Below are 26,826 nucleotides of genomic sequence, written 5' to 3' on the forward strand. Positions count from 1 at the left end.
GCCTGATGTTCAGGCCAGGACATAGGGATGCCTGTGTGGGGACACTAAGCAACAGGTAGTGTGTCAGGTTGCAAACTAGAGAGGCAGGGAGAATCACAACATGTGCCATTGTCCAGCAGCCACAAGGAAGAACCTGCTTTGCATTTACTGAAGCTGAGTTTTGTCTCCTCTTTTCCCCTAGAGATACTGCTGTTCCCAGCCCAACATCTGGAGCAGGATGAGACCCTCTAAATCCTGACTTTCAGATGACCCCATAGAACAAGGACCAGTTGATGGAATGACCCCATAAAATATGGCATTGGGAAAACACCATGTTGCAGGCTGCTGGGATAATTGCACAGAGCAGGATGCTGGGATTAACTCTGTAGGACATGACATTCTGGAGGAGCCCATAAAATGAGACCTTCTCCCCCACAGAGAGGCTCAAACCTAATCCTCCAATGTGATGTCAAGGCAGACGGCTCCTTTGGCACCAGGCTACCAAGAGGCGTTCGCCCCGTGACCACCATGGCTACCCTAATTATGACACCCATTCCCAACTTTCAGAAGTGTATGAGACTATGTCGCTGGCTTCCTCGCTGCCTTCCTTGCTGCGGGAACCGGTTTGCAATAGCTGTGGCTGCTCTGCACAGGCAGGCAGCTTGCACTTTTTAAGACTGATTTGGAGAAGGGCCGTAAACAGCGACCCCTATTATACAGCTCCATGCTAACAGGAATGCTGCAGCACCAGCCAACTGTGCTATTGAAGAGTGGAAGGGTCCTGGGTTTCGGTGTAGGGAAGAGTTGATGGGAACTGTGATGAAAGGGAAAGAATTATTGACCTGGGAGGCAGGAGGGTGTTTAATGTTGTAAAAAGTCATTGCTCTTTGAAAGGAAGAAGCAGACAAAAATGTGCTCGGTGCTGAGATCGGGGTGAGTGGTGGGTCAGATAGCAACCCTCCTCACCAGGCTGGCCTGCGCTGCTTACATAAACACGAAGCCTGCGATCTTCCTTTCAAGTGGTCCCAGAGTCGTGTAATACAAAGTCCGCTGTGATATGCTGAGCTTCCTACCCGGTATCAAAACACACTGTGGGAAGGGAAGAAGAGGGGGTGTGCTATGGCTGGATATAGCCCTTTTTGCAGCCAGAAAGGGGCAGGAGCATAATAGTACACAAGAGAGGTGAGATGTGAAGAGATGTGGCCCAGTAGATGGGTAGAGGCCAGAGGCCTAATCCCCCTTGTGCTGCTGACTTGCTGCATGTCCTTGGACAAGTCAATTAACCAATTTGTGCCTCGGTTTCTCTATCTGTGACTTGAGGGATGATGCTCCACTTTTGTAGAAGTAGAAAAGCAGCAAAGATGGAAACATGCTTGCAGGCTAGTTTCTGGAGTGGAGGGGGAGGGGCGGTGATCTGTAGCACTGGAAACAGCTGTAGGCTAAATTTCCAAGGAAGGCTATGCTGGGATCGGAGAGAGGAATTGTTGCCTGCTGAAAGAGAGCCTGCCTATTGTGGGGAGTCCCTGGGAGGTGATGGAAGCTAGTTGGGAGAGTAGACTGGGGTGTAGGGGAATATAAGGACAGATGGAATGAGTTCATGGAGACTTTCAGAACCCTGTCAAGAAGGCAATTTTGAACATGGTTTGACTGTCACATCGCCACCCACCCCTGCAAGGAATCACCCCCGCAGTCCATCCCTGCTGTGATGATAGATTTGGAGGCTTGTAGGGACTGTTCTCTCCTCCCTCCTATTTCGTCCAGTTATCTCCTGGTCCCAAATGCAGTGAAAATGCCAGCTGTCTTGCCCAAGGCTGGCTGCCACTGATGGGGAGAATGCACCCTGGGTTTCCCAGCCATGGAATACAGAGGGAGAAGGATGCTAGCCAGCTTTACAGACTGGCTGATGTTAAAGTGATCTCCATAGCTGCGTCCTCTGAAACCTGTCTTATGAACGCTTTAGGTGTTTCCTACGCCAGTAGAATATTTATACTCTGTGGCCCAGACTTTTAGAACAGTGTGCAGGCAATTATGCAAGCACCAAGAGACGTGCACTTCCACCTGTAAATTGTAAATGCCACACAATCATCATGAATGCGCATGAAATTCTGAACATCAGGGCCATCCTATTTCTTAATCTGAGCTCTCCAGCCGCAGTAGATTTCAAAGAACAAATCTCAGACTTAATGCGTGAACTAAACCAACACAAAAGCCAAATCAGCTGCTCTCAATGGAGTGTTGGAATCCCATTCGGGACAACTGCCTATGGAGGTTAGTTTTAAGGCTTAACAGCCGAGCTAGTCAGAAAATGTCCAGTGCAGTGAAATGTCACTGCAAAACAGGGAGACAAGTTTTGTAAAATGATTATTGTTTTGGTTTGTTTTTTTCCAAGCAGCTCTAATTGGGCGTCTCTGTTAATAATGCAGGGAGCTCCTGAGGGACTGGCAGGCACAGACAGGAAGGAAAAGGAGTCATTCGGAGTCATCACAGCACTTTTTAATCTCCTCTCCTTTGTTGGAAAGGTTGGTTTTGTTTAATTGGCCCTAATAAACCCTAGTCACGGGAGTCCCTTCCCCAGGCATATTCTGATGTGATAAATCACCCAGTACGTGCCCCACAGCAGCAGTGGTGGGGAGAAGACCATTCCACAGTCTCCATGGGACCAGGAAACGTACGGGGGTCAGGAAGTGTTCCCTGGGATTAGGAATGGGCTGAACAACTCTGGAGGCAATTGGGGGAGAGAGGGGGCATGCTTCAACGTTATTTGGGCTGGACCCAAGCCTTTAGGTTTGCAAAAGTAACTCTGTTCCTCTAGCTGCCTCCCATCCACCCCTGCAAATCTTTCTTCCCTCCTCTGCTGAGATTTATCTTGGGGTCTTCACAGGCGTGACTATTTATGCCGGGCTTTTATCAAATGCCACAGGTTCTAGACCTGTCAGGGTTCCTTCCCCACTCTGATCTCTAGGGTACAGATGTGGGGACCTGCATGAAAGACCCCCTAAGCTTATTCTTACCAGCTTAGTTTAAAAACTTCCCCACGGTACAGACTTTGCCTTGTCCTTGAACAGTATGCTGCCACCACCAAGCGTTCTAAACGAACAGGGAAAAAGCCCACTTGAAGACATCTTCCCCCAAAATATCCCCCTAAGCCCTACACACACCCTTTCCTGGGGAGGCTTGAGAATAATATCCTAACCATTTGGTTACAAAATCATCAAAGACCCAAACCCCTGGATCTTGGAACAATGGAAAAATCATTCAGGTTCTTAAAAGAAGGATTTTATTAAAAAAAAAAAAAAAAAGAAAGAAAGGTAAAAATCATCTCTGTAAAATCAGGATGGAAAATACTTTACAGGGTATTCAGATTCAAAACAGAGGATCCCTCTCTGGGCAAAACCTTAAAGTTACAGAAAACAGGAATAAACCTCTCTCTTAACACAGGGAAAATTCACATAAAACAAAAGATAAACTAATCCGGCTTGCCTGGCTTACTTATACTGGTTGCAATATTGGAGACTTGGATTAGGATGGGTTGGAGAAGATGGATTTCTGTCTGGCCTCTCTCAGTCCCAAGAGAGAACAACCATGTAAACAAAGGTTTCAGAGTAACAGCCGTGTTAGTCTGTATTCTCAAAAAGAAAAGGAGGACTTGTGGCACCTTAGAGACTAACCAATTTATTTGAGCATGAGCTTTCGTGAGCTACAGCTCACTTCATTGGATGCATACTGTGGAAAGTGTAGAAGATCTTATTATATACACACAAAGCATGAAAAAATACCTCCTCCCACCCCACTCTCCTGCTGGTAATAGCTTATCTAAAGTGACCACTCTCCTTACACTGTGTATGATAATCAAGGTGGGCCATTTCCAGCACAAATCCAGGGTTTAACAAGAACGTCTGGGGGGGAGGTAGGAAAAAACAAGGGGAAATAGGCTACCTTGCATAATGACTAAGCCACTCCCAGTCTCTATTCAAGCCTAAGTTAATTGTATCCAATTTGCAAATGAATTCCAATTCAGCAGTTTCTCGCTGGAGTCTGGATTTGAAGTTTTTTTGTTGTAAAATAGCGACTTTCATGTCTGTAATCGCGTGACCAGAGAGATTGAAGTGTTCTCTGACTGGTTTATGAATGTTATAATTCTTGACATCTGATTTGTGTCCATTTGTTCTTTTACGTAGAGACTGTCCAGTTTGACCAATGTACATGGCAGAGGGGCATAGCTGGCACATGATGGCACATATCACATTGGTGGATGTGTGGCATATATCACATTTATCCAATTTATCCAATGTATCCAATTAACTTAGGCTTGAATAGAGACTGGGAGTGGCTTAGTCATTATGCAAGGTAGCCTATTTGCCCTTGTTTTTTCCTATCCCCCCCCCCCCCCCAGATGTTCTTGTTAAACCCTGGATTTGTGCTGGAAATGGCCCACCTTGATTATCATACACATTGTAAGGAGAGTGGTCACTTTGGATAAGCTATTACCAGCAGGAGAGTGGGGTGGGAGGAGGTATTTTTTCATGCTTTGTGTGTATATAATAAGATCTTCTACACTTTCCACAGTATGCATCCGATGAAGTGAGCTGTAGCTCACAAAAGCTTATGCTCAAATAAATTGGTTAGTCTCTAAGGTGCCACAAGTACTCCTTTTCTTCATGTAAAGAAAGAGCACAAACAAAAGCCCCGCCCCCCAAGATTTGAAAGTATCTTGTCCCCTTATTGGTCCTTTGGGTCAGGGGCCAGCCAGGTTAGCTGAGCTTCTTAACCCTTTAAAGGTAACAGGATGTTGCTTCTGGCCAGGAGGGATTTTATAGCACTGTATACAGAAAGGTGGTTACCCTTCCCTTTATATTTATGACAAGGCCTTTTGCTAGCAGTGTATTCTGGGGCCTGCCATCCAGCCAGGGACCTGAAGTTGTGCGATTTGAAAATGACAAGTCAGAGTCCAGTGGAGATAGCACCAGCAATGAGATTCCCGCTGCTTGCTGGAGGTGTGACTGAGAAGGGGGTGTTTGATAGGGGGTCAGACCACCTGTAATATGTTAGGATGGTTACAGGTTACTGGCCGGTTCCCAGAAACCAACAGGGCCCATGAGGCATCCTGGGGCAGTAGATCTGTTGGGTCCCCGGGAGCAGAACTCCTGAAGGGTGGCTGGGTAGGAAGGAGTTCCTCCCTTGCCAGCTTTTCAAGGAAAATGGCTGAGTTTTTTGGGCAATTCATTTATGCTGGGCAGCGGGCCTTATTAGATGTCAATGTAGGTACAATGTAAAGGAGACTTGACTGGATTTGGTAACAAGCAGAACACGGCCTCGTCTGAGAGGCTCCTAGAAGCGTGAGGAGGAAGCTCTGTGATTTATGGGGAGCATTCTGGCAGTGTAGATGGTTGGGCTCAGGCTGCAGCCTGGGCTTTGAGACCCTGGAAGTGGGGAGGGTCCCAGAGCTTGGGGACCAGCCCAAGCCTGCTCATCTACACTGCAGTTTTATAGCCCTGCAGCTTCAGTCAGCTCACATGGGCCAGCCATGGATGTTTTATTGCCATGTAGGCATACCCTAAATGATTGGAGAAGCCAGTCCTGTGATGATAGTTCTGGGTACAGTAACCTCTTCTCCATTAACCCCTGTAGTGGGTACACAGTAACACCTCTCCCTTTAGTCACCAGAAATGTCTTTCATCTCAGCCGAGCTCGGTGTGCCAGGAGCTCTTTGTTTATCCCATGTTGTGGAGTGCAGGGGTGGATTTCAATCTGAATCCAAAATTCCCCAGCACTGGGCTGTGTTCAGACACCTCGTTCTGGTTCAAGGCCTTTTGAGAGAGAAGTCTGAGCTTCAGAGCCCAACTTTCCCAAAGGTGGGGCTGTGAGGGGGATTGGCTCTGGTGACCCTGTGCGGACCATCTCCAGCTGAAGGGCTCTTTACCAGATACTGTTAACAGCCAACTAGCAGAGAGCTCCATAATCCCTAGTACCGGGAAGGGAAGAGCTGCCAAGGTGGGTGTTATGGGAGCTGGAGGTAGCAGCCTGGGGGATGACTGTGGAGTGGAGGCCAGGCAGCTTCGGAACTGAGACAGAGAAGCTGAAAATTGGGCTGGGAAGCAGCCTCCTGCAGCAAGGTGATAGCTGGGAATGGCCTGCAAATAGGGGGACCATGTGGGTTGGCCTGAAGGAGATGGGTGGCGGCCAAAGGGACTGGACTCTAGCCATGGGTCTGCACGCAGGCATGCTATGGCCTCTGGGGACGGGGTGGCTTAGAGTTTTTATCCCTGGCCCTAGGCCTGAAAAGCTCCACCTTCACAGGGGCTGCCCATAAATTACATCACACACTTTAGGGTGATATTCAAGACCCACCTCCCCTGGTAACACTGAAACAAATGCACAGAATTAAGGACCCACCCACCCCCTACTGCACAGTGTAATTTAGGAACAGCCTCTGCCTGGGCCTGCCCATAGGTTTGTTTATCCCTTCGATTAGTACCTTTGAAGCCACCCTGCTGAGGGTAATTGCAACCGTTAGTCAGTCATCCCCTCGAGAGCATTGCTGGGACCCCACTCAGGGCTAGCAGCAGAAGGGTCTAATGTATGGAGCACGCACAGCACAGCCTCTGAGCGTATGGTACGGCCAGCCCCATACCAGCCATCTAGGGGCCCAGTGTCCCATAGCCCTCGCAGCCTGTCCCTGCCGTGGGGTCGCTTACACTATCAGCTCCTCAGATAGCACTATGGCACCTGCCCGGGACTCAGCCTAGACCCCAAAATCATGGGCTTTCCTATTGTTAGGGCCCTACCAAATTCACAGCCATGAAAAACGCACCATGGATTGTGAAATCTAGTCCTTTGTGTGCTTTTACCCTATACTATACGGATTTCATGGGGGAGACCAGCATTTCTCAAATTGGGGGTCCTGACCCAAAGGGGAGTTTCGGGGGGGTCACAAGGTTATTTTAGGGGGTCACGATATTGCCACCCTTACCTCTGCGCTGCCTTCAGAGCTGGGTGGCCGGAGAGCAGCGGCTGTTGGCCGGGCGCCCAGCTCTGAAGGCTGCGCCGCCGCAGCAGCAGTGCAGAAGTAAGGGTCGCCGTACCGCAACCCCTGCCGCAATAACCTTGTGACCTGCCCAGAGCTGCTTTTTGGGTCAAGACCCCTAAAATTACAACACCATGACATTTCAGGTTTAAAGAGCTGAAATAGTGTAATTTACGATTTTTTTAATCCTATGACCGTGAAATTGACCAAAATGGACCATAAATTTGGTAGGGCCCTACCCATTGTATCCAAATATCAATTCCCCCTCTTCCCCCACCTTCCAAGTCCTTGCCAGGCTAATCTTGCTTCTCATGTCTCAACCGAACAAAGCACCTTAAAATGTCCCTCCCCACCCCAGCCATCCCTGCTCTCTTAAATAATTTGTACTTTTCTCTGATCCCTAAGGCCACAGTGTAACAACTTGAAAGAAGATGATTGTAATCAGTTAAAATCTAGAATTAAAAGAAAAAAGAAACAGACGGCTCTCCCTGAGGGGAGGGAAACAGAGAAAGGAAGAGTGAATGAAGGAGAAACGCTATGTATGTCCTGGCCAGGAGCCAAAGGCCCTATGGCCAAATCGGGTTTAATTTTTGGTGTGAGAGACCACTAGAGTGAATCCGTAGTGGGAAAAAAAGCTAATTCACAAGGAGGCTTAGCCTCAACTGATGAGCAGGGGAAGAGGGAGCAGCCTCCCAGGGGTGCCAATGCTCGTGATTTTATCACACATCTTGTGATATTTGGGATTTGTCTTTTTTTTTTTTAAGCCCCAGCTCCTGGAGCCCCATGATTATATGAGATTCTCAGCTTCCATTTTTTAAAAGTAAGTTTCATGTCCTCACAGTTGTGGAGAAAAGCTTGAAAACGTGATCAGAGTGCACCCTAAAGCTCAAAACCCAAAAGGTAAATAAAAAGGCTCCAGAGTTTGTTTGTGTTTAATCTCATGATTCTTAAACCAATCTGATGACTTTTTGGGACTCAAGTCATGATTTTTTTAAACATTTTGGGGTGGCAGTACTATGGGTTAGAGTGTGGTCCTGCACCTCGGACGTCATTTTTGAAGGGGTCCTATGATAATATTCACATTGTGTTCACCAACACCCCAGCTGTAGGGTTCTGCTAGAGACCATGACACCCACCTAGGATTGCCAGAGCAGAGCACTTCCTTCCATCCCCAGCCTGACCAGGAATGCCCTGTAGGTGCTTACATAGACCAGGAGGGAACCAGATGATACAAAACCAGCTTTGGCAGCCTTACTTCACCCAGGGATTCCCCTACATGCAGGGGACTTGAGTGTTGTCAAGTACACATACCCAGTGCTAAGAACTCACCCACCCCTCCAAGGTCTCCTTTTGGCCATGTCAACAGGAGAGAGATTACTTCACAACTCCCAATGTTTCCAATAGAGTACGTGGTTAGAATAGAAGCTTTCGAAGATCTAAAGGTGTTAGCTACTTGTTGCAATTGCGAAGGAGTGCTGTGGGCTAATTAAACAGGTTAGTGCATATTTATTGATGATTAGGATTTGTGTAATATGTTGCATTGTTATGGTCAACGAATGCTTAAACATTTCACAGCCTCAGTAATTAAGTATCTTGGGTACAAATGAAGGTGTCCTTTGAGATACTTCTAAGTGGGATGAATCTGTTCTGTGCCTCCTGCTAGGGACATGAGCTCACTATTCCCACAGGGCTCGGTGTTGTATTTTCCCATGATATTAACTGATTTTGAGTGTGGTTGTCTGTTTTGGAATTCTGCCCCTGTGCTGATATAGATCTCCATTGTGGGTTTTGGGATGCTGGTGATTCAGCCCACTCTGGGTTGCCTGAGGCCATTTGTAAAGCCAAGCTGAGGTTCAGAACCTGCTCCTCCAATCCCTGCTGCTTGAACTAAGATGATAAATCCTTTCTTTAAGTCTTGCCAAGAACTGGCCTGGGTCTGAGGAGCCATTGATATGTTTTGATGCTGGTGGCCTTTAATAGAGATTTGACAAGATGGCTGAACAAAATCATATAAAATTGTCTGTAGCACTTACGTAGAGCCCTTCATCTGCACATCTCAAAGCACATCCCAAAGGTGAGTAAGCATCAGATGGCAAAACTGAGGTGCAGGGAGCTGCAGTGACTTGCCCAAGAACTCGGCTTGGTTTGGTCTCCTCTGGACTGGAAGCTTTTTGGGTTCGGAGTGTACAGGACTGAGCCCACTGTAAGTGCTTAACAAATAATAAAGGCCTCCAGGCTCCTAGTATAGCGCTTAATCTGCGGGACTCCATGCCCCTGCTGTCATGGGCATATATTAGAGCAGGCATACAGAAGAAGGGTGGTTCACTGATTAGGGTACCAAAGTGTGACTCCGGAGTCCCAGGTTCAGTACCCTTCTTTGCCACAGACACCTTGTGTTGCCTTGGGCAGCTCAGTTCTCCCTGTGACTCCACACCCCATCTCTAAAATGGATCTAATAGCGCTTCCTTGGCATTTGACTACATTAAAGGCTATGAGACGTTACAGTAGTGTGGGCCATCTAAGTACTTTGGGTATCTGCAGCTTTCCTTAATAGCTCACGGTATAAGGGGCTCGACTTCACTGAAGTGAATGGAGCTGCAGCTTTGTCCCTTCACCAGGGAATGTGGCCTGGTACATGTGTCTGGAAGTGGGACAAGACACAGCTGCCAGTAATGTATGCTGAGGGCCAAGTTATTCTCTCAGTTACACTGGTCTGGTGCAACTCTAATTGGAAGTAAATGAGAGGGGAGTTTGGCCCTAATTAGAGCACAGTAAATGCAAGAAGTGTTCACAGGGTGCCTGAATAATCTCTTCTACTTGCAGGGCTTCAGCAAAGGGGTTTGGTTTGCTTCCTATCTATGATTAACTAAATGCTGTGTCAAAGGAGTAACTAGCTGCATGGGGAGTGGAGAATAGGCTCTTTGCAGGACACTCTGCCCACAGCTACAGGACATGTGACTAGGGAATACTTTTTCTGTATTTGCACATGACAACGGTGCTCCCGGGATGCTTTTTTTTTGGACCCACTTTCATCCTGTCCTTGGATGTGGGACCTTCTGACACACACTTAAATTTTAAAAAGCCCCTTTGCTCAGACTCCTAGAAACCCTGTTAGGATGAATGTTCTAGGCTGGGGGATAATTATATTTTGAGGTATGACTGAAATATCTCCCACCACCTATTATTTGCAAGGCCCATGTCTGAAGGAGCTGGTGTCGAAGAGAGAAGAGACTGATTTGTGAGTAATGGGAGGTGCTCAGGTATTATGCAAATGAGGGCTGCCGTTATCCGGAGGAGGCCAACTCTTTGCACGACCCATAGTGTAGAGACCCACTGAGCCTGGATAAAATAAGAGCTTCTCTTCGCCTGTATAAAAAACAAACAAACAAACCTTTGCCAAATTTTTAGACCTGAACTTATTCATATCAGTTACTTTTTCACTCTCCATGTTCTTTCGTCTCTGATCTCCTGGGGCCAGGACCAGATCTGCTAAAATATTACACGTAGCCGTTCTTGCAGGATTGCCGGCCCAGCTTTGCAGGATGAAGAGGAATAGATAAGGACCCCAGAGTTTGTCATCTTAGCCATCTGAGCTGTGGCTATCTTTACTGTTCACCCTCCAAAGCTATTTTCTTTACTTTAAATAAATAAATAAATATACCCTAACAGCAAAGCAATCTGGGGCAGTCTCATTCCAACTGCCAAAGCTTTTGAAGATTTACAGGAGTGACACTTTGTCACATTCCAGTGCAGCATACCTCTCTTCTCAGCAGTTTGCATAAAAATGATATATCATGCTGAGTGCAGGTTTTATTTCACCTACGTCTGTATACTCAGTGTGGCAGCAGCCATTAGGAATGAACGATGCCAAAACTAGACAGATCCTGTGCTCTTAATTGTAGGGGTCCTTTGCTCTGCTGATGACAGATAGAGGCTGCCGGAGTACACCCACTTTATTCCCATTCACATGCCTGTGTGTTCATGCTGCAGTGACACGCATTCGGCACTAAGGCAAGTGGGAACATCCTGTTTGCAACATCTGTGATCATTTCAGTCCTGCCTTCTCAAAGACAACCCGGGGTGTTCTCTCTGTTTGAATACAAGTTACTGTCACAGAGCTAACCTGGGATGAAGGTACCCCCAAGAATTCCTGTCCAGATCAGTCCAATCTGGGGGACACCATTTTCAACTATTTGAGATCTGGGGTTCTCACACTCTCTTTCCAGTATAGGCCACAGCTTATTTGAGAGACTGTTGCCCAATGCACTATCCCTCCCTTTTGCAATTGCTTGTAGGAACTGCATATGCAGAAAAGCAACCGTATGGTACAGATTCTTACACAGCTTATTGCTCAAGTACAATTCCACCAAAAAAGCTTGAAGTGATTCTAGTAGCAACAATGCTCTTTATTGCTTCATGGGCCTGATCTGCACTTGCTTACACTAGTGTAAACCTGGAGGGACTGCACTGAAGCCAATGGACTTATACTGTAAAAGCAGCATCGTTGAGAGGAAAAATCAGGTCCATTATTTGTAACAGTTCTATTAAAGCATAATCAGGACAGTGGTGTTTATCTATTTCTTCATTGTTCTACATGGAATATGATGGGTCATTATTTGCTTGCTGGTTGTTTTGCTTTGTTAAAGATGTTACTGTGTATGGCATCTGGCTTTTCCTGATTTCCTCCACTCCTAGATATTGCCCTAATAATCCTATGTAAAGTCATTCTGGTAGCTGTCTGACTAATCGTCCCCATTCATAAATGTCTCATAATACCTAATCCTCACAACCACTGCCAGCCAGGCGGATTCATTGTTGAAAAGATTAAACCAGGATCCTGTGGGGACAGAAACTCATTTTTAAACCTTGGGATAGAACTTCTCCAGTGGTGGGAGGTAACCAAGATCCTCTAATGCAAGCTGTGTTGTTCTTTGGATTTTAGCCTCTTACGCATGTTTAAAACTGTTTGAAATAACTATAACTCACTCTATAAAGTGTCTCATTCTTTATTACTGCAGTGACATTTATAAAATGACCAAACTCATCTGGAACAAGCAGAGAACCAGGGTTTTTCCAAGACTCTAAAGGACTTTGTTAAAATAACTACTCTTTACATAATCCCTGACCATATAATCCCTACTCAGGCAAAACTCCCTCCGTCTGAGTAAAGGACCTTTGAATAGGACCTATCCTTTGCCACGTTGACAATCAGTAAACAAGGCAAGCTTTCTTTATTCACTGCCACTGGGTTAACATAATCCAACCCTATTAGTTAACAAAACGGATACGTGTGTGATGGAATTATTTCCCATTTTGTGCTGTATTTTCATTTAAAGAGTAAAATGAGGTAAAAATCACAATTTTTTGCAAAATTCCTTGCCTATTCCTAGGAATACATTGAAAGTATTAAAATGGAAAGGCCTAAAAACCTAACTTCCTTTTCACTATTTATTCTGGAGATTTTGTTTGGATTGTGCTTCCCTCCATTTGGAGAGGAAAAAATAGACCAGTCAGTGTAATCTTCTGGTTCTCATGCCCTAACCAAAGGCTTTAATGTCTGGATGGGGGAATGTTTATATCCTAACAAGGGGGCAGATCCCCAGTTTTCACCAGTCTCTCAACTGGAATCAGTGGAGCTACACCATTTATACCAGCTGAGCCTCTGGCCCTCTGTTTCAAGTTAAAACCTCCCAGGCTCTGAAAAGTTTATATAACAAAATCCAAATTAGCTGGTTCTTAAAATTATAATTTCAGGTCTAAAACTTGATTGCAGAAGACAAGTGTCTTGGTCATCAATGTATCTGAGCAGGACAGAGCAAATGCCACAATGTCTCCCGTTAGCTTGCTTGCTCTTGAAGGGATTTAGGAGAACTTGTGTTTTCTCAGCAGCTGATAGAACTTGGCACACGGTTCAGCCCTTCTCCGTTCCTATTCGTGTCACATACCTAAGGCATGAAAGCTCAGGATGAGGTACTAACGTACACAATTATGTATTTATATATACAGTACTTCAAGATGTTGACTCAATGGGTTTTTTCCCCCAATTAATTTTCATCTGTGCCCTAATGTGATGTCTTCCCAAGTGACGTCTCATTACACTCTTCTGTTTCCTGGAACCATCACAAAAACCCATGAATGCCAGGGAATCTGCTCTGTCCTGTATTTGTCTTATGGCGCCAGCTGTTATCTAAGCATACAGAATGCTGTTTTCTATAGGAAAACTTCTCTTTTCAATAACACTTTAAACTTTACTTAGTTAATCTAAAAGTGCTATCTCTACTTTATCAGCCATGACATTAAAACCTCTTATTTTATTATTTTTTAAAGTAATTCTAAAATTCTGCTTGAGTCATGAGCTAAAATTGTAGCCAGTTAGCATTCTCCTTACAACATGAGGGATTTTTATTGTGAGGGTTCACTGAAAACTGGCAGCACATTCAAATATCTTTGCCACTCTGTTTTGGAATGATTTAAACCCTTTCCCAAGAAGCACGATCAGAGATGTGATCTACACTAGCTGTGTTTTTGAATCCTATTTCCAGTGTCTTGCATGGTGGTTTCTTGCATTTAAGATAAACTGCCATGTACATAAGCAGTGGAAGAGGAGCAGAAGGACAATGGTTTCTATTCTCAGTATTTTCTAATACCGAAAGCCAAAGGTGGGCTCAGGCCCATCCAAGACCTGGGAGAACTCAACAAGTTCTTGAAGAAGATCAAATTCCACATGGTCTCTTCGGTTATCCCTTCATTGCATCCAGGAGACTGGTATGCTGCCCTCGTACTTTCACAAAGCAATAACTCTGTCCCACAGAAAATACCTTAGGTTTGTGGTAAACAACACCCACTACCAGTTCACAGTCCTCCCGTTCAGCCTGTCAGCAGCATCTCGAGTATTCACCAAGTGCATGGCAGTCGTGGCCGCATTCCTGCGCAGGTGACAGGTACAGGCTGATCAAGGGCCAATCCAGGACTCAAGTAGACCTGCAAGTTGCCTTCATAAGAGCTTCTTTCGATGAACTGGGCCTGCTACTGAACGAGGGGAAATCAATGGTGTCCCCAGTTCAGAGGATAGAATTTGTAGGGGCGGTACTCGACTCAACACATGCCAGGGCATTCCTTCCCGAAGCGAGATTTCGAGCCCTGGATGACACTATTCGAGGTCTCAAACAGTTCCCTACCACCACAGCATGGAACTGCCTGAAACTTCTAGGACACATGGCAACTTGTATCTACATAGTACAGCATGCCAGACTCAGACTTTGACCTCTTCAATCATGGCTGGCGCATATCGACCAGCCCAGGACAGTTTGGACAGGATTGTAACCCTGTCTCGCCAGGTACTCAGCTCCCTCCTGTGGTGGCTCGACCCCCAGATAGTATGTGCAGGAGTCCCTTTCACCAACCCTCAGCCATCCGTCTCGCTAGTGACAGATGTGTCAGACTTGGGCTGCGGGGGGCACATTTGGGAGACCTCAGAACACAAGGCCTCTGGTCTCAGTCAGATCTCGCTCTCCACGTCCATGTCAGAGAGCTGAGAGCGGTGCGCCTGGCATGCCAGACTTTCTGAGCACACCTAGCAGGGAGATGTGTATGACAGACGCCACCACGGTGATGTTTTATATCAACGGGGGGGGTGGACCCTCCTCTCCCCTGCGCCAGGAAGCCCTCATGCTGTGGGACTTCTGTGTAGAGCACTTGATACACCTGCAAGCATCGTACCTCCCTGGAGCATGGACTGAGCTGGTGGACCATCTCAGCAGGTCGTTCCACAGCCACAAGTGGTCCCTTCACCCAGACATCACGAACTCAGCCTTCCGTCAGTGTGGTTTTCCCCAGATAGACCTGTTCGCCACGCAACGCAACAGGAAGTGTGAGCAGTTTTGCTCCTTCCTGAATCACAGCCCGGGCTCCATCGCAGACGCATTCCTCCTCCCAGGGGGAGGCCATCTCCTATACACGTTTCCGCCCGTCCAGCTCGTTCACAAGGTGCTCCTCAAGATTCAGAAGGAAGCAGCTTTGGTGAGTGATAGCTTGAGTCTGGCCCTGCCAGCGCTGGTACACATCACTCCTGGAAAAGTCCATGATAGCTCCAGTCACCTTGACGCTCTTCCTGGACATACTAACTCAGGATCATGGCCGTCTCCAACACCTGAACCTCGAGTCGCTGCACCTCACAGCATGGAAGCTCCATGGCTGAACCCAATGGAGCTCTCCTACTCAAACTCAGTTAGGCAAGTCCTTCTGGGCAGTAGAAAGCCCTCCACCAGGGCTATCTACCTTGCTAAGTGGAAGAGATTTTCAGTCTGGTCAGTGCAGCATCATTTATCCCCAACGCTCGCCTCTGTACCACTTATATTAGACTGTCTCCTCCATCTCAAGCAGCAGGGGCTGTCCATGTCAATAAGGGTTCACTTGACCACTGTCTCTGCCTTTCATCCAGGTGCAGAGGGCCAGTCAGTCTTCGCCAGCCTTGTGGTCAGTCTTTTCCTTAAAGAGCTCGACAGGCTATACCCGCATGTCTGGCAGCCAGTTCTGACTTGGGACCTCAATCTGGTCCTTTCCAGACTCACGGGACCGCCCTTTGAACCTTTGGTGACATGCTCCCTGCTCCATCTCTCATACAAGGTGGCATTTCTGGTAATGATAACTTCAGCCAGGAAGGTGTCTGAGCTCAAGGCCCTGACTTAAGAGCCCTGGTACGCAGTGTTCCATAAGGACAAGGTCCAACTCAAACCTCACCTGGCGTTTCTCCCGAAAGTTGTCTCCCAGTTTCACATCAAACAGGACATCTTCCTCCCAGTGCTCTGTCCTAAGTCGCACTCGAGCGGCAGGGACCAAAGGCTTCACTCATTGGATGTCTGCAGAGCACTAGTCTTCTACAGCGAGAGAACGAAACTGTTCTGAGTTCTGAAACTCGGAGCACTTATTCGTGGCTGTGGCAGACAGAATGAAAGGTCTTCCTGTCTCTTCTCAATGGATTCAGTTATCACGTCCTGCATCCGTGAGAGCTACAGCCTGTCAGGGGTGCCTGCTCCTTTGATCACTGTGCATTCCACCAGGGCTCAGACCTCTTCAACGGCATTCCTGGCACAGGTTCCCACCCAGGAAATCTGCAGAGTGGCCACGTGGTCCTCCATACACACTTTCACCATGCACTATGCAATCAGCAGGCCAGAGACGATGCAGCCTTCAGAGGAGCAGTGCTCCAAACAGTGGACGACTCCGAACCTGCCTCCTGAACTTGGGCTTGGGCGTCACCTGATTGGAATGGACATGAACAAGCACTCGAAGAAGAAAAAACGGTCACTCACCTGCTCGTAACTGTTGCTTTTCAAGATGTGTCGTTCATGTCCATTCTAATACCCACCCTCCTTCCCCTCTGTCGGAGTAGGCGGCAAGAAGGAACTGAAGGGGTGGCGGGTCAGCAGGGCTCTGTATGGAGCGCCATGAAGGTGCGACTCCAGGGGGTGCCCAGACCGCCCCGATGGATGCTGCTAGGGGAAAATCTTCCGGCTCCCATGCACGCGGCGTGCGCGCACACCTGATTGGAATGGACGCGAACAGCACATCTCGAAGAACAACCGTTATGAGATGGTTTGCTCAGGTTTAAAATAAGAGTAATTCTGTGCCTCTGGGCCATATCTGCCCATTTTTCATCAAAAAGGGACGCTCGGGGTGCTTAGCTCGTGAGGGGCTTCAGGATGGAAGATGACTGCAGACCAGCTGTTTGGGCCGAAGCCAAAAGCCACTGTGAAGTTATTGGAAGGACTCCTGCCGACATCAGTGGGCTCTGGATCAGGCCCCCTTCATTTTAAGCAAAGGGTACTTTACAATCTACAAATAGGCTCAGACGGGAGGTGACTCAATGGTTCAGCCCTGCACGAGGTATGGGAATGTCTTCGCTGCAGTTTATGCCGGCATCCTTTAGGCCACTCAAGGGGGTGAATAAACCACCCCTCAGAGCAACATGAATGATGCTGGCATACGCCCTTGTGTGAGCAGCGTGATGTCAGCAGGAGAGCGTCTCCTGCTGACATACCTTCTGCCACTTGCGGAGGGGCTGGAAAACTCTCTCCCTCGGCACAGAGCATCGTCACCACATGCACTGCAGCAGCATAGTACGTATAGACATGGCCTTGGGCTTTTGCAGCTCAGTTGTGCCAGGTGCTGTCCCCTCCCTCTGCCTTTTTTGGGGACTGGAGGGTGCTCAGCAACCTGCAGGACGAGTCCTCTGAGGTGTGTTTGAGGCAAAAAGAAAAGCTGTTTTCTCAGCTTTGCACAGGATCTGAAGGAAATGATTGTAGCGGTGACTAATTCTAGGGGCTCCTACTCCTACTTGACAAATTTAGTCCTTCTCCCGAACGACTATCTCATACTGCCATGAAATAGCTGGGAAAAGTGCCAGTCATCTGGGTGGGAAATAAGAAATTCCATGGTGAGTCTGATGCACCTTATCTTGGAGATACACCGAAAGCGAGGGCGGGAGGAGGTGTCCTTTCCTGATACCCCCGTCTTTACAATCTGGTTTATTAGGAAAACCTGAGTTGCAGGGCTATCAGTGGCAGCCAGGTTGGGGGAGTGATTTCAGAGCACAAAAATGCATGTGATTTTCATTGCTGCCCCCCAGGCAAAGGATCTGCCAGCCCTGATGGGGCAAGTCATTCATCAGTCTGTCACCTGAGGGCCTGGAGGCCTTTTTTGCTGACATCAGCTCTCGCGCTGGGAGGGGCGGAGGGGGAATATCAGGGCACACCTGTAACCTTTACACTGGAGAACTGTTTGCAGCTGTCCCCATTGCTTTCTTGCTACAAATGAAACAATAGCCTTTGGGGGGACTGGAGAGGGCTTTGTGGGCTGTAATAGCTGCTTATACCTGGAGGGGGGGGGAGCAAATTTGGAAAAGAAAGCATGCTCGGAAATTTCTGTTCCCCTTTCTCTTCTCCATTGCCGCAGCTTTAATATCTAAAGCAGCAGGGGTTGAAGACGGCAGCCTGTCTACACTGGGGCTCCCAACACTGATTGAGCAGGACCTGTGTTACCAATGGCAGGAAATAGTTGAGAAATATACCTACTGTAGATACCTTCACCACGAGCAATTAATGCTAATCTGATTGTTCTCAGCATTCGATTGGCCGAGCCATCCTAACCCACTGCTTTTAGACCGTAGAACACCTGAAGCTGACTGTATTATAAACAAACAGCTCTTGCCTAGTAGACATTGGACTGTTCAGTTTTATTTTAGTTTAACACTGTCCCCGTCAAACCAAGGAGCACTGTCTGATAAATCCAGAGATACAGGGTCTGATGTTTTAAAAATTAGTGTTTTTTCTATACACCACCCCAACTGTTTGAATGGCTTATGCAGTTATGTGGTGCAGCAAGGAAGAACAAAAGAAAAGCCTCCATAAGAGAGCACAGAGCATGTCTCCTCTCTAACATGCTGCATTCATTGTGCCTCACAAAATGGTAGCTGCCTCCAGCAGACTCCAAGCACTGGAAAGACGCTCTACATGGAGAGTACAGCCATATCAATTGTACCGTCATGGCAACTGTGCATCTGACTTCTTAAAACGCTGTAACTTAGCCCCCCTACATGCATGTAGAAAGTCTGTTCCTTAAGACTTCTCTCATCCATGGCACCAGATTACTCTTCAATGGCCCTGTTCCAGAAGAGTCAAGCTGGGACAATCCAAGACGTAATAAACACAGAGGGATCAGTGTGTGATGTTTTACAGTGTCCATCAGGAGCAGGTAGGATTCCAGGAGTCCTTTGATGTCATGTTAACAGTAGATTTACTGAGAGAATTCTCTTTAAAATCAAGGTCAAGACGTAACATAAACCAGTTTCAGAACAGGCCAAGGCCATATAACCAGCCAGACCCCCACCTTTTGTGGTTACTGTATAATTTATATACTGCTCTCAGCACTGTAGGGTGCTTTACAAACAGACATCAGGCCAGGATCCCCTGGTCTGGAAAGTTTAACCATATAAACTGGTTAATTTTAAATCCAACTTCCTGCCTTTTCACCATATCCTGGATTCCCCTCCTCTTCCAGAAAGTCGCCTGAACTCCTTTACATTCACTGCAGCAATTGCTTTGTTCACATTAAATGTATTTACAACTTTTTCTAGGCAGTTGTGCTGGGGTCTCTTCTCTCTGATCTTCAGCAAAATGCTTTGCTTTGCTTCTTGCACATTACCAGGAATGTACCCTTATAGCTTCTGTTTACTGTCATGCATGCACTGCATTTTCTCACTTGGTAGCATTTTTTTTTCCCCCCTAACAGAGGATCCAAAATGAACTGATTGCCTCCTTTGGGATATCGCCCTTAGTATTTGTGGTTAATGAGACTCTCTCATTTGAGAGAGGAGCTGTAATATTTCTCTGAGAGCGCATGTTTCATCCTGGAGGATCCCAGTGGGCATTTTGGACTGTGTCATCTCACCACCACTGAACCATAGCTACCTCTAAATATATATTGCATCCAGTGTAACCTGCGAGGCAGATTAGGTAAACCAGATTAAATGATTTAAGATTATTGTGCCGTTAGTTAATCACTGGATGGGATGAGTAATGAAGAATCGGGGAACACTTCGAACTTAAGTGTAAGTTAGAGCAGCCTTGTGGCTTCACTAAATGAGGCCTGCCAGGGATGACTGGGGCCTGGGGCTCTCTGGGCACTGCACGCCACACCCTGCAGCAAGGAAGGAGGAGAAGGGGGTATGATAGAACAGTGGTTCTCAAACTTTTGGGGCTCAGGACCTATTTGTAAATGTTGATGGCCTGTTACAACCCAGTAGAGAGGTCGGGGGGAGGGTCAAGAGGGGGAAAACACACAGGAAGAGGGGGTTGGGACCTGCCCCTAGGGTGGGGGATGGCCTGTTGCAATCCAGTAAATAGGTGGGATGGAGGTTTTGGGCCTGCATCCAGGGTAGTGGGAGATCCTGGAGGGGGAGTCGGCTCCCTCCCTGCCCCTTGGGAATGGGACGCCCTGGAGGCACTGCAGAGTCTGCCCCACACTCATCCCACAGTGGTGGCTCTGATCCCATGGGGCTGGCGGGGCTCTGCACCCTGCTCTGGGCGTGGTAACCTCCAGGGTTGCAGTGCTGCTCAGGTTTGGCTCCGCCCTCCTCACTGGGGGCAGCTGGGCCACATTTGTGTGAGTGGTGGTGCGACCTGTCAGGTGGGATCGCCGGGCCACTCACTCAAATTGGGCCCAGTCGCCCCCATTGTCATGATGGAGGAGCAGCTGGGCCAAACCTGAGGTCGCAACACCTGGAGCAGGGACCGGAGCTGAGACACAACCCTTGGCAACATTCTGACAACGCAATTTTGGGTCACAACCCTGAGAAACCTTCTGTCAGAGCCACCAATGCAAATGAGAACATTAAGTACCAGGAAGAATGAAAGGGGTGGAGAAGTGAACTTATAGAAATATGTTTGCTGCCATAACTGCTCTTGGTTAATGATCTTCTTAATGGTGCTCTTAGTTTGAGGCGTCTTGTGACGTGAAGGACAGCACATAAATGCATTTTAGCGCAGGGCCATGCACTGACTTCCAGCGTGCATGGTAAGTGGTAGCGTGGGTGCCTGGGCTACAGCAGTTATGTGGTCACAGTGGGGGAGTGGCTCTGTTAGCTCAGATAAGCATAGGCCTTGTGTGAATAGCTCACAAACCCTGGTTCTAATCCCCGCCTGATCTCTGGTCATAAATATGATATAGGGAATGTAAACTCCATAAAGATTAGTGAGCACCAGGGGGAGTGGGAAAATATTGGTAAGAATTGTAAAGATTTTCTGCATTCCTCAGGAACGCTGTGGGGTGCCTTTTATACCCTGTGGCTTGCACTGTTCCACAGTTCATCTCCTTTCTCGCTTATTGTCTGACTGTAAAGACAGCAGAGACGTTCACAGAGGACTGGCAATTATTTGAAGGGAGTACCTTATGTAAATGACACAGCTGCCCTTTGCCTCAGTTTCCCCAGTTGTAAACTGAGGACAATGAGCCTTGCCTACCTCTCAGGGAGTATTAAGGCTTTAGGGGTGGTTTGTAAGATGCTTGCGATCCTCTGATAGAAGGCAGCGTACAGGTAAAGTTAATTTGTTACACACAAAGAATGCCATCAGTGTGTGCAATAGACAAAGCAGCCACTTTTCATTCCTGCCATGTCTGATCCATTCTGTCCAGCTCTCTGTACAGCCTTTAATTTTTCAAAAGCAACCAGTGAGTTTGGCTGCCCAGCTTGACACAGCTTTAAAGGAGGCTGATTTTTAAAGGGTGGATGCTCAGCCCTTTTAAGGTGTCCCAAGCTAGGCACCCAGATCTTGAGGCTTCCCAAATCACTGCCACTCTTGGCACATTTTATCTGTTACATAGTTAGTGACATCCTCTGGGATGGAAGGCAGGGGGCTAGATCTTCAAAAGAGCTGAGCATTCCTGGAAATCTGGTGCCAGTTGCGGATGCTAGGGACCTTTGAAAATCCGGCCCACAACATACATGACAAACGTTATTTGACAAAGGCTTCCCTCAAATATGACAATCGTAACAGCATCTGAGGAAGGGAAAGGGGACATGCTTACAAATTCTGTTGTTTTGCCCCAAACCTCCAGATCGGGACATTCCAAAGCTTGAGCTCCGTATTAGTAGGTTTATGTCTAACCATTAATGCAACAGCAGATGGTAAAGTGGGAGAGCTAAACTCCCATCTGGACCCTGGGCATGTCAGAGGCCAAGCAGCGCAGAGGTATTTGGCGAGTCGCCAGCACTAATTCACAAGGCTTGTCACTCCACAGCCCCCATTACCAGGAAGTTTGTTCAACAGCTCAACAAGAGAGCCATGCGTTCACCCTCCAGGATGGAGGGGGAGGTGAGTGCCAGGTCCCGATTACTAGGGGATTCCAGAGGTACAGCCAGGCAGGAAAGTCCCACTTGGAAAGAATAAATCGGTCAAGAGCTCTTCCCTGAAAACTGTCCTCCCTGCAAAACAATGGCCCGAATCTGCACTGACATACTGCCCGTGCAACACCACAGAAGTCAGGGTCGAACTTGGCCCACAGTTGTAAAAGTGCCTTCGCTCCTGTGGAGTGGCTTTGTCCATGCTTCGTCTTAGCACTTAAAGGATCCCACATAGCCTTTTGAGTCAATGCCTGTCTTGATGTGAACGAGATAGTGGGAGGTGGACATTTCGGGCTCGCTGTTGCAATTGTTTAACTGGACCCTATTTCCTTTATGCCGGGTTAGCCAAGCAGCCATACTTGGATCAGACTCTGAAGGCTCTTTGCGAAAAAAAAGTTGGAAACTTACTTTCTTCGGGGGCGGGGAAGAGGCCTTAAAATTACAGCCTCTGCAACTTTTCCTTTGTGCCTGTAATTTTTCCAGCACCCCTGGTAAATCGCTCAGAACAGCCGTGTCAGATAGTGCAACAAGCCGGACGGGTGAGGTTGAGCTTCATTCAGTAGGAAGGCGCTCGTGGTATGCTGTGGCTGCGGTGTTTTATTGCAGCATTAACAGTACGAGCTGTATCCCAGACCACCCTGCTCTCTCTCTGGGAATGTAAACTGTACAGCCAGAATCTATCCCAACAATTCCCTTAATGTCCGTGTGTCCGTGATACTGCTTCCAGGGTGCTGCTTGTCAGGTGAGGCCTTAGCTCTTTTTGTCCAGGAGTTCACTCTCCACAGCAGGGCCATTAATTCTCTGATGCCTTCGGCACATGCTGGGCTGTCCTGTCCTTTCTGCATTTCTTCCCACCTGCAAAGCTGCACTGTGTACTCAGCAGGGAAAAGGTACTGCTGGGGTAATCTCTTCAATGAGCTGCCTGCACCCCAGCAATTCCAGGAGCAGGGTTCAGTCCGAACGGCATGTTTTGGATTCCCAGTAGGGTTCACCCATCTTCTCTATCCAAGATACCACACACCTCACAGTGTTTGTATTCATGCTCATGTCACCCTGGTGAGGTAGTGCAGGGCTATTAGTCCCATTTGACAGATGGGAACTGGGGCCCAGAGAGGCTAAATGACTTGCCCAGGATCACAAAGGAAGTCTGTGGCAGAGAAGGGAGTTGAATCCTGTCTCCCCATATGCCAGGCTAGCAGCCTACCCACTCATCATCTTGCCTCTCCTCTCTCTGCTGGTGCCTGAATAAAACAGGTTCAGCTTTTGAAAGGCCAAACCTACTGTCTATTAAGCAAAACTCCAGCTGAACTGGACTGGAAGCTCACTTTCGCAACCCTTCAGGATGCTGCCTTATTGAAGATGGCCAAGATTTTCAAGGTCTTGTTACTGTGGATGTTTTTTTCCAGGAAACGGGGGCTGTTAGCACACAGATGTGCAAGAGAGGTTCAGTTTCCTCTGCCTTTACCTAAGACACATGTTCTACCCTTCCTCTGAAGTAGCTGGTACTGGTGGAGACAAGGATAGTGGGCAAGATGAACCACTGGAGTCTGGAAATATTCCACTCCTCAGTATGGCTCTTTATATTAGGAACAGCCTTTCTCTCCTAGTGTAACGAGAGCCAACCCTCTTCTCTTTCAGGTAGCTTCTGCTTACCTGTGTTCCAACCGCCCAAAAAGAAGCAGCTGTGCACTTATATATCTGCCTCACATGCTCTCTCAGTGTTTTGTCTTGTGAGCCAGTACAGGCTCTGGGTTAAAGGGCTGTGAGTTGGGAGACCTGGGTTTCATTCCCAGCTCTTCCACTGACTGTCTGTAACTTGGAGCCAGTTGCTTACCCTTTGTGTGCCTCAGTTTCCCCACATGTAAAATGAGGATAATACCCACCTCTGTGAAGGGCTTTGAGAGCCTTGGCTGACAAGGGGTATGTAAAGACAAAATATTATTTTTCCCCATCGTCTTAGTCATCCCTTTGTGTGAGGGCGTATGTCTCCTCAGGTCCTGTACCGCACTAAGTGTGGGCAACACATAGGGAACAATCACTATATGTTTCTTCTTACGCATCAATCAAGTGCGTGGAGTAGAGAGAGTTTGGTGAAGACCTGATCTTTACTGCAGAATGTGGAAAAGCCTGCAAAACATAGTAAACACCCAAAACACAACAGATTGAAATTAACTGCAGAGCCTTGTGGTGCTGTGTATGGCAGGTTTATAGTGGAACAAAGTTCTGATCTTGGGTCGAGTCCATTCTTGTCCAAAGAAAAAGATCATGTGTCTTTATTAGCAAGCCAATCACATACCCCCTTTATTACACTCTTTCTCCTGTCCCTCCCTCTAAAGCGGTTTAATAGAAGCAAGCTGGAACTAATTAAATTCCTTTATGCCTCCCTCAGCCTTGCAGTGTAAAGCTCCAGGCAAGAATGCCAATGGGCACACACCCATTCCCTCTCTGCTTCCAGAAGGAGAGCAGCGTGTCTGACCTTCACCTCACTCGGGAAGAAATAAATCCCAGAGCATGAAGTTGAGGATGCCAGTCACTTTATATATAAAATCACTCAGGAATTTTCCAAATGGCTTTCATCTTCAGAATCCTTAAAGTTACGGGTTATGGATCAGTCCAGAGTGGATTCCTTTCATCATCTAATTCTGCATACATTGACGTGAATGGCTTTAATTACTGTAAAATTACTAGACAATGAATCCTTAATTTTAATCTTCCAATCCCCAAAGTACCTATTTCCCCCACTCCGCCTCTCTGAAGTAGGTAAAGTAGCTTTTGTTCCTTGCCAACTTTTCAATTAACTTTTATAATGTGGGTGGGGAACCTCCCACGAACAGCTCAACTGTAGTTCTGGGTGTTTTAAGTGTAAATATTATTCTTCATGTTCACGCACAGTAATTAAATGCAGTAACAACATCAAGTAGGGGCAGATCAGTCATTTCAGGCTTTAAGAAGGGGTTGGGGTTTTTTTGGTTACGTGGGGGAGATATCCTACGAGGTAATAAACCTTTCTTAAAGGCGCTAGGGAAACTGCAGGCTAAGGTAGGCAGAGATGAAATCCCAGGAGCAGAATCAAAGAATAAACTCCAGTGCTGGTCCCAGTGCACTGCCAGCTACCATAATGGAAGCCGTACGTGCATACAGCACTGCCCTGGTTTTGTATAACACCTTTCACACCAAAGGATCCCAAAGTGTATAAACAGGGGTTGCTGTCCTCCAGCACTGCAACACACCAGCCATTTTGCAACACCACACAGTGGGAAGAGGAAGTGAAGAAGGATTTACCAGCTTGAAATGGCAGGGTTACATTTGGCAACAACCTGCCTTTAGCTACATGGATAAGACACGAGACTGGAAGACAGAAACAGGTGGGTTTTAATCTAGGCTTTGCCTCTGGCTCAGGTAAGCCATCCCACCATGCTGTGTCTGGCTTTCCCAGGTAATTACCCAATCTGTTATTGGGTCAGGACATACTTGAAAAGTGCTATTGGCCCCAAATGGCCAGTGGCTTGGTTTGATTTCTAATCAAAAGAACTGCACCTTGGGTAACACGGTGCCCTCCAGCACTATGGGAGGGCATTGGTTTTGAGCCAGATAGCCGGGAAGAGTGTCTCCTGGCTCAGTCATCAACACCACTTCTGGAGCACGTGGGATTTCCTTGTAGGGCTCATCCAGCTACAAGCCAGGTCTGGTCTTTTTTTATCTGCTGAAACCACAGCCTGAGGTTGCACTGCTGCAGACATGACAGCAGCACGTTGCATCCCCCAGGGGTGAGACAACTGAACACATCACTGATGTTCATGCAAAATGTACAGGATCGTGTTTGTTGCTGTGTTCCCTCAGAGAACTGTATTGCAGTAATGGCCCTACACTCGCCAACTCACAGCTCTGACATTGCGCTGCTTAGTGCTAGGCCTGTGGAATACTGCAGTATTTTTTTTAAAACATTATCTCTATATACATATGGGTTCGAATCTCACACTCACTATGAAATATTCTTTTTGCATAAGAGCTGATGATTTCATTGGACCGCATCTGAAATTGAGAGATCCCAACATCTCTGAACTCATCCAGATGCTGACAAACCAGTCAGTTTTGTGCCGGCCAAGAGTGGAAAGTACATCTGAGAGGCTGATGTGGACTGAGGTTTATTTGATCTACTGTCTAGGTCAGGGGTCGGCAACCTTTCAGAAGTGGCGTGCTGAGTCTTCATTTATTCATTCTAATTTAAGGGTTCATGTGCCAGTAATACATTTTAATGTTTTTAGAAGGTCTCTTTCTATAAATCTATAATATATAACTAAACCATTATTGTATGTAAAGTAAATAAGGTTTTTAAAATGTTTAAGAAGCTTCATTTAAAATTAAATTAAAATGCAGATCTTATCAGTTTAGTGCGATCCTTGCCCTTGCTTTTCCTTGCTGAGTTTTCCAATGTCTGGCACGTATTTGGATACTTTAAGTTGCCAACAGGCTTCTGAGTGATCTGTTGTTAACTGGCTCTGAGAGGGACAGAGGACAGATTTCATGTGTGAAAATTGCTGTTCACCCAGGTATGTGGATCCAAATGCTGAAAGCATTGCAAATGCAATTTTTTTTCAGACAGTTAAATTTCACTGGCAGGGACGTCCAGCAGGTCAGAATAGAGGCCCCATGATCTCTCTCCGTAGCTTCAAAAGCACTCCGCAGATCTCCAAACTTTGATGCCCACAATTCTGAGCTTTTTAACTGAATGAGCTGCATTTCGAAATCTTCAACACCCATCCACTGAAATACAGACAAATCCAAGTCACTTTCATTGAACTTTTCAGGTTTAATTAGAAAAGAAAGCATTGGGCCAAATTGTTTGAAATCTTGAAATCTGTCAGGAAATTCTGATTCCCGTTCTTGCACGTACATTCTAACCAGGACTTAAAAATATCCCAGC

At 47.1% G+C, this 26,826-nt stretch overlaps 1 long non-coding RNA gene across 2 annotated transcripts; it reads left to right on the forward strand.

Annotated features, from left to right (window-relative positions):
* Window positions 1-589: 589 nt before the first annotated feature.
* On the forward strand, window positions 590-26,190 carry LOC140896835 (uncharacterized). Of its 2 annotated transcripts, XR_012154612.1 has the most exons (4): window positions 590-2,247; window positions 2,403-2,498; window positions 7,768-7,903; window positions 25,910-26,190. It is a non-coding gene; the product is annotated as an uncharacterized lncRNA (long non-coding RNA). The 2 variants fall into 2 exon arrangements; XR_012154611.1 differs by lacking the exon at window positions 25,910-26,190 and having other exon boundaries at window positions 7,768-7,926.
* Window positions 26,191-26,826: the final 636 nt, after the last annotated feature.

The sequence above is a fragment of the Lepidochelys kempii genome, chromosome 13, assembly GCF_965140265.1.
Source record: "Lepidochelys kempii isolate rLepKem1 chromosome 13, rLepKem1.hap2, whole genome shotgun sequence".
Classification (NCBI taxonomy): Eukaryota; Metazoa; Chordata; order Testudines; family Cheloniidae; genus Lepidochelys; species Lepidochelys kempii.